Here is a 9386-nt window from a genome sequence, read left to right on the forward strand (position 1 = left end):
TTTTGTTAACACTGCAAGAGTATTTATAAAACTAGCATGAAGCTCCGGCAAAGCTCGATCATAAAGTAGGCTTAAATATGATATTTTAATTCTTGCATATATATATATATATATATATATATTTTATATATATATATATATATATATATATATATATATATATATATTATACAGTTAATGTTTTACCGATTTTTATATACTATAGAGTTGCGATTTAAAAAATAAAAGAATATATCCATATGACTTGGGTGCATTAGCTTGAATTAAAACCGAAATAATGGAAATATGTCACAAAGTTTAATAAGGTTTTTTAATATAGATCCACAGATTATTGTCATAAGTGTTTCAGTGTGAACAGGTATGTTATTATACATTATGGGGTTTATCTATTTTATTTTTACTTTCATCATATTTTGCTTTGGTTTTAATAACCAAAAATTCGAAGCTATCTCTTTACAACCCTTCCTTTTCATAACATATCATACTTTCATAAATCAGAGTCCATTTTCTGTAGGCTGTTTTTGAACCCAGTCAACGACGGGTACTTTTGCTATTATATATATATATATATATATATATATATATATATATATATATATATATATATATATATCGAAAAGTAATATATTGATATTGGCATTCTGCAGATGTTCAGTGTAAATAGAGACGCTCTAATATTATTGCAAATTTCTGTTAACACTACAAGAATATTTATAAAACTAGCACGAAGATCCGGCAAAGCTCGATCGTAAAGTAGGCTTAAATATGATATATATATATATATATATATATATATATATATATATATATATATATATATATATATATATATATATATATATATATATATATATATATATATATATATATAAATGTTGTTGCTACAAAGAAAAGGCGAGTTGGAATTATTTCCTATTCTCTGTATTGGTCTCCTTTTTGAGTGAAACTGCACACAACGCGTGTTAGTCCGCGGACAACGTTACACTATTGACGTTGTAGGGTTGTTTTATTGGTCCATCGACAAAAAAAGGGTGGACCTGTAAATTTACCCATGCCCATTCGTCCGTTCGTCCGTTCGTCTGTCCATATTTTTCTCAATACCTACACCCTGGATTTTTTGAAAATTTTCACAAACATTAAACATGATATGAATAAAAAAGTAACAGAACGGATTTTCCAGGAAAACTCCGGTTGACCCCCTAGGGGTGACTTTCAGGTTTAAATGAGTAAAACTGACACTATTGTGCTTATGAAAAAAAAAAAAAAAAAAAAAACCTGATGCCTTGGATTTTTATAAAACTTTCTAAAAAATTTTAACTAATTGGTTTCTATATAATTTTGTTTGTCTATACTTTGAGATAACTCTTGGGTGTGCCCCAGGAGCTCTTTTAGGGCTAATAAAAACACTCCATTTTTGGGATTATTTTGCCATATTTGTCCAAAATTTTCTGTGTATGTCTATTTAGCAGTTTTGCATGGTGCTGACCTTCAATTTTAACATGTTAAGGCCGTGGGGACTTTATGGGCTAAATGTGTGTGTGGGGGGGGGGGGCAAATAATGGACTTAGTCATTTCTTTTGTTGCATGGTGCAAAACTCAAATTTACGTATGTTAAGTCCTAAAACTGCACCGTTTGTTCATTTTGACCAGGATTTGACGTCCCTTGGGGACATTTGGGGCAGAATGAGGGGGGGGGGCAAATGCTGAACATTTTCTATGCCTCGTTCACTGTGCACTCACGGGGGGGGGCATGCATGCTTCACTTGTTTCAATACTATTACGGAGTCTGCGCACATCAATAAATACAATATTTCCTTTTCTTTCTTTTTTTTTAGATGTTAAAAACATAAATAACATATAAAAATGTTAATGTGGTGTACAGGGCTGGGAACATGAGTACGCACGGTTCTCCTTACTTACCAGGCAACGCTGGGTGCCTCTGCTAACAACGACATAAAAATGATAACATCAAAACGTATTTTCTTTAATTAACAGTGGAATTTCTACCCCCCCCCCCCGAGCGTAATTATTGTTATTTTTATTTTTTTAATTTTTTTTTATTTTTTTTAATGACCAACTTATTACTCAGTGAATGCACCGCGTGAATAGTAAACAGCCTTCATTATAAGATTGCATTTGTTTGACTTCTCACGAGGGACATGTTCGACGCAAATACGTTTTTAAGTCAAGGAGAGGCGGGTGAGAATTTCCATTTCCTTGCGAGTTGTTGACTTTAACACAATTTTGTATACACTTTTTGCATTCTTTTACCCTTTTTATCCATGTATATATATATATATATATATATATATATATATATATATATATATATATATATATATATATATATATATATATATATATGTATATATTACGTCAACTATTACGTTATATATATATGACGTAATAATTGACGTAAAATACAACTTACTTTCTGCTTATATCTATCTATATATCTATAAAAGTGAAAGTGTCTGTCTGTCTGTGTATCTGTTTATCTGTGTGTCTGTGTGTGTACATTTCCCTATGCAATAACTCCGTCAATTTAAAGTCTACAGACTCGAAATTTGATATACAGGATACTGAGATTTGGGAAAATCGATGTGATCGGTTTTCGGCCAGAAAGTTAGCATTAAGGGGTCAAAGTTCAACGATTTGACCTTTGAGAACTCTACCAAACTCCCCCCGACAATTATCGGTCTAAACACTTGAAATTTTAGATATAGGTTCGTTGGACATGGATCTAACTTAATAACAATATTTGAGCCCAAAACAATAAATTTTAAGGGGTCATAATAGGGGTCAAAGTTAAAAAAATTGACCGCTTTTTTTTTTTTTTTTGCTTAACATAAATCTCCAAATACCCGGGCAACGCCGGGCACCCATGTTAGTATATATATATATATATATATATATATATATATATATATATATATATATATATATATATATATAAGCAGAAAGTAAGTCATATTTTACGTCAACTCTTACGTTATATTTTCAAAAATGATTTCAGCCCAGACATCTTGCTGCTCAACTGCCTACATAGTGTTCCTTTTTTTTTACATAAACGTCACCACTTATCAAGGCCGATAGGCCACTCAAGGATAAGGGTTAAAGAGTGTATAGTAGTCAAAAGGACAATATAGTAATCGATAGTAATGGAAGTTCGGTAAATTTGTTAACTTAAGTGGAACGGCTCATCAGAAATTTGTTCACGTTGGACTTGAAGACAACCATAGTATAGAAAGCTGGAAAGCAGGAAAACGGAAGACAATTCCACAGGCGTGCAGTTCTAAGAAAGAACTTCCTGCAACTTATGGCTCAAATAGTAACCCCCTACATTCCAGTGGCACAGTGCTTTGTTTGGGGTGAAATAACAATAAAAAAATACTTAAAAAATTGTTATATTGGCCTTTCTATGCATAAGGGAAATTACACAGATTCTCACTATATATAGATATATATAGTGCTGTTACATATAGGGGTTTCATTAAAAGAGAGTCTTAGAGATAATGAGATGTTGTTGTAAGAGACTTAGAGAGATTGTTCATGTTATGAGAGATTGTTCATGTTATTACGATTCTTATATATTAAATGTTCATTCCTTAGACGTGTAGAAGAAGAAAGCTCTTAGAATGATGAGATAGAGTTCACTGTTCAGACATTGTGTAGACATGAGATGTAGATTCACATTGTGGATATGAGATGTCGAGACGTGTATGTAATAACATTTTATAACACAGATATATAGACATATAATACAATTCAATTTACCTTTTTGTAGAATCATAAGACAAGACGACGTTTTATAAAACACATGATGGTTTATTTCGTCACGACCGGCCGTGGTTTTCGTCATCAAGAATTCAAAGCTTCACATTTTAGTTTCAAAGTGATCGTCTCGCTTCCTAGACGTTCGAATTCCAAACTCCAGACTCTCTCTGAGTTTCTCACTGACTAGCTCTAACTAACTCTCACTTCCTATATTGAGAAATCCATGTATGTCCGGCCAACGTGATCAAACTCACGTGCCATCACATGCGCGAGTCGCACGTTTCCCGAGCATTCTGATTTTTCAATAACCTATTTTTTCTTTATTTTCACAAAGGAATTCAACCTACATATCTAATTTATTTAACCCATATTTTATTATCCACATTCTTGTTGTCGAAGTTTCTGATGCATTTCATCCATTTGTTGACAGTACTTCTCCCCCGTGATGGTTTGTGTCGTGAAGTTTCGTCGACGTTTAAACACTAAGATGAGCGTCGTCGGTTTTCGTAAATAACCAACTTTTCATCGAAGGTCACAACCTGGCGGCGTTTCTTTTGGTTGTTGTTCAATTCGTGAGGCACTCATTTATCAAGTTTTTTTCCCAGTCTCTCTCAAGTGTTTGAAAATCATCGTATACGTTCGTCTCATCCAAAAGCATGTTCTCAAACAGTTGTGTGTGGATTGACTAACGTTCTTAATTGATCGTTGTCAACATCCGATGATCGACCACTACGCTCATCATCTTCAAGACTCTCGTCGCCGCCACAATTCCTTATACTACCATTCAATAGTGGTTCTTGGGTCAAACACTTCGTTGATATCGCAAACTCTTTCAAAAGCTTTCGGCCTAGCTTAAATCGAAATGAGAAAATTATGCGAATTTGCGTATTTTCCATGTTGTATTCAATGTTCTGAAAAGAAGACATAATTGTTTTAAAACGATTGTAATTTAAACGATTAGATACTGCGAGCACGCTCTTTAAAATAATATATAAAGTAAAATATACGTCATTTGAAATCAAAATAAAAAATTCCGCAAGAACTGTCTTCTTAACTTAATATATATATGTGTGTGTGTGTGTGTGTGTGTGTGTGTGTTTGTGTGTGGAAATATACTTTATTTCCTTATAAATGGCGTAATGTAAACATATTATAAGATATTTACAGCTCCTGTTCCAATTTTCGGATTGTTAATAATCTCAAAACGCACTTTATCTTAATTTTCATGGATTGATTTTTGCTATTTTTTCTGATGAGTTAAAGGCCAAATAGATTCACTGATTGATATAATAATTAAGTGATTGATTTTGTGCTACGAAACAGATACTGTCAACAATTTTAAATGTCAACTTAATTAAAAGAATGAAATGTAAGATAGTCAACATCACGAACTTTAGAATATAGACTGTTGCCATTCATTCGTTATATATTTATAGTATAGTTGCCTGTCTAGCTGCACTGATGAGCTGTGAAACAGCGAAACAGTACTGTATGTGGATGACTATAATGCTCCTCATCTTGAGTTGAGCATATTGAAAAGTGATACACGAATTACCAGTAGCATATAAAGCAATGCTCTTTGTGTAACCAAATCGAGCTTAGGTATTTCGGACGATGTCAAAAAAGAGTTTATTCACGACCCGCACGGCAGTCACCGATTAGCGTAATGATTAGGAGCCTTAACTGTCGTACAGGCGGTCGGGTTTCAATCCTGGCTTTAGGTAGTTGCCTGTTTAGTCGCACTGATGAGCTGTGAAACAGTGAAACAGTACTGTATGTGGATTACTATATATATATATATATATATATATATATATATATATATATATATATATATATATAGCGTGTCCCAAGATGACCTGCTGACACATTTGTATGTTAAAAAAATTAAAGAACAATTTAATAAAGATTTTTTAATGTACGTGGAATGCCACTTTATTTTAATTAGGTCAAAATTCATTTATACTTCATTTGTATTTGTACTAGCAGTACAGCCCGGCTTTGCTCGGGCCCTGTGTACTGGTCATAACTGTGTGAATACACTTTATATAAATTTTCAAATGTTTAGACCAAAAATTGTCTAAGTAAAGGTCATTTCTTTTTAACTTTGACTCTTAATTTTCCCCATTAACGTTCATCGTTTGGGGCCGAAATCCAATTAAAACGTTTGACCCATATCCAAGTAACCTACATTTAAAAATTTCAAGTATTTAGACCTAAAATTGGCGGAGGAGTTTGGTAGAGGTTGCAAAAGTCAAATTGTTGAACTCTGACGCCTTAACAGCCAAATTTTTGGCCGAAAACCGATTAAAGATTTTCTCACATCACAATACACCTTATGTCAAATCTCGAGTCTGTAGACCGAAAATTGACAGAGTAGTTTTGGTAGGGAAATGCACACACACACACACACACACCCACACACACACATACACACACACACACACACACACACACAATTTCACTTTTATAGATATATAGATTTAAAAGGAATTCTAAAGGAAATGTTCTCGAATTATTTTATTCCTTTGCATAGAGATACTGGTTGACCCGCAAAATTTTCTGATCTAAACCGATTTATTTATTTATTTATTTTTTGTTGGTTTTTTTTTCTGTTTTTTTTTTTTTACACGGTGGTCACCACTTATCAAGGCCCGGAAGCCACTCACGGATAAGGGTTATTGCAAGTACAGTACGTTAGTGTGGAGATTTAATGAAGTGTTTACTTAAGAGGGCGGTTCATTAGGAATTTGTTAACGTTGGACTTAAAGACATTCATGTTGTAGTCAGGCGGGAAGCAGGCAGACTGAACAGAGTTCCACAGGGGTGCAGTTCTAAGAAAGAAGCTTTGTTCATGGAATCTACGTTTTGATTTAGGCACAGATAAAGAGTGGGGGAAATTTTTCACAGTGGATTCAGCTAGACAGGTGTTTTTCGTGAAGGATTGGCGAGGGGGGACCAGAGATTGGAGTTCAGACGAGCACCTGCCATGGAAATAACGATAAAACAAGGATAGGCTCGCAACGTCTCTTCTGTGGGAGAGAGGTTGCAGGGTAGAGAAAAGGGCACTCCCCACTTCTCTGTGGTAATATCTTAAGTTAAAAGTATTCAGCCACCGCACTCGGTCTCTTGACGAATAACAGCGAGCTATTCGTTCTAAAGTTGCTGCTATTCCACTTGAAATGATCCATTGAAATATATAAAACGTTCGTGAACGTCAATAATCGTAGGTTCGCAATGATGGGAAACGTTTTGGCAGATTTAATATTAAAGACTGTGTGAAATAAAATGGCATTCTACGTACATTTAAAAAAACATATCTTCTTTATTTAATTGTTATTTATTTCATTTTTTTTTCAGCCAATGTGTCATATTATTTTGGGACACTGTGTATATCCAAATATCACCACTGGCACAATTTTGAATAATTACTAGGAATATTCTTTTCATTCTTTGGATTCTCAAGTATATATCCGACACAGTAAGAGACAGTCAATCAACCGAGAACTACATCAATCTATATAAAAACATATAAGATGCTAACAGATATATATACTCAAGAGTCAAAACAATGAAAAGAATATGCTGTTGTCAAAGCCCTAATAATTACAAACATGTGAACACATAATTTCAAGAGGGCTTCACACAAAGAATTATTTCGATCAGAAGCATTTAACTCGATGATTCAGTGTAACGAAGAGATGTATAGGTACTTTGAAATGTTACGTATTTTGTTCTTCAATGGCGTATTTCTCATTAGATTTTACGTTGGTTAAATTAAACTAAAGAAATAATTAAAGAACAGCGTTTTTTTTTAATACGTAATTCCTCTCATTCACGATCATTCTTGTAACTTTAATCAAGGCAATCTCATTAAATCTATTTAAAATAAATCTCGTTGAAAATTTCTTGAATCAGCACTCATTACAAACACAAACATAATTAAACAACGTAACAAATTCTACAATTTATCTACTTTAATCAGGAAACTCACATTAAAAGAACTGAACTCAAATTTAGATACAGGTTAATAAACTCTCAACACAAAAAATAATAATAGAATAAAAAATGAATAAATAAATTAAAAAAAAAAACACTCGTCTATAATATAAATCTCAGCTGTCTGTTTAAATGTATGTATGTATGTATGTATGTATGTTTGCCTAAAACTTTCGGCAGAGGCAACGGATTTTCACAAGATTGGTATTGTTTTGAAGCTCGACCCTTCGGACGACACATGTTAAAAAATTTGCTAAAAACATTAATTCCTTCACCCTCAACTGGGACCTTTTCTACAGGGACGGGTCGTTTTTTTTTTTTTCGCCGATATTTTCAAATTCATTCTCTCTTTTTGATTGACTAGCCTTAATTAAAACCTACGTCATTTCCGGTTTGGCGATGGACGCAACAGCAAAGACGTCACTTTTTTGTCACGTTCTTTTCCTCCGCGGTACGGGTTCGAGTCTGCCTGCCAACTTCCACCTTTTTTTTTTTTTTTTTTTTGCACAACACACGCCTCTAAACACTTGGGCAACGCCAGCCACCCGGACTAGTTTCATATACACATCCAACATTCTGAATTCTAACGACTATATTCATTTTAACAAATGACAGAAACAGTGTCATATATTTTAAAATTCTAACGGTAAAATGTCATTTAGGATGTTCACTCATTCCATATCATAAACGCTATACATACTTTGAATGATCACGTTTATTTTCTGAACAAAAGAACAAAGCATCCACTTCACATCAAAAACACAGCCTTGATAGAGTTCAAAATCGCTTTACTCTTCCCTGGAAGCTCCTTCGTTGCGAGCATATCTCTGATCTATCGTTATTTGCATGGACATCTAAAGGTCCACACTTTGCCAAACTTTCACAAAACACACTCAACAGGCTACAACCACTATATTTCTCCTCACTCTCGACCTGTGCTAAAATATAAACACAGATTACATAAACAATACTTCTTTCCTAGAACTTCCGCCTTTGGAACACTGTTCCGCTGTTCTGCTTTCCGGTTGAATACAATATGGTAACTCCCAAATCGAATGTAAATACGTTCTTGTTGATCCGTCACCATAAATAATCGAATTCTACCCAATTTAAGCCATTAACTACCACCTTACATTCATTAATATTTAACCTCGAGTGACTTTCGGGACTTGATAAGTGGTGACTCCCAAATAAAAAACAAAACAAAAACAAATATATTTTCAAATATTGTACTTGTTATTTCTTCAAATCAATCATCCCAACGAAGTCCTAAAATTAAGACGGAATGTTCATGAACATATAATTTTTTTTTCCGTTTTCATTTCTCCATCACGTTATTTCAATAATTTTTCTCGCACACACACACACACACACACACACACACACACATATATATATATATATATATATATATATATATATATATATATATATATATATATAAATAAAATATAAAGCTGAACGTCTGTGTGTGTGTCTGGTCACGAATAGGCCCTTTATGGTTGACTATTATGGAAAACTGATCACATATAATGATAGATGTATCGAGACACAGGAATGAGTATGTTTCATCTGGCATAATGACGATTCATTAAAATTGTTGGGTCTGC

At 33.5% G+C, this 9386-nt stretch overlaps 1 long non-coding RNA gene across 1 annotated transcript in view; it reads left to right on the forward strand.

Annotated features, from left to right (window-relative positions):
- The first annotated feature begins 2139 nt into the window (after window positions 1-2139).
- LOC145241535 (uncharacterized) overlaps window positions 2140-9386 on the forward strand; it is a 127564-nt gene continuing 120317 nt past the window's right edge. The window contains exon 1 of the long non-coding RNA XR_013862569.1: window positions 2140-2199. This is a non-coding gene — a long non-coding RNA (uncharacterized LOC145241535). The remainder of the gene's footprint in view (window positions 2200-9386) is intronic.

Source organism: Euprymna scolopes, chromosome 2, assembly GCF_053919585.1.
Source record: "Euprymna scolopes isolate OS-2025 chromosome 2, ASM5391958v1, whole genome shotgun sequence".
Classification (NCBI taxonomy): Eukaryota; Metazoa; Mollusca; class Cephalopoda; order Sepiida; family Sepiolidae; genus Euprymna; species Euprymna scolopes.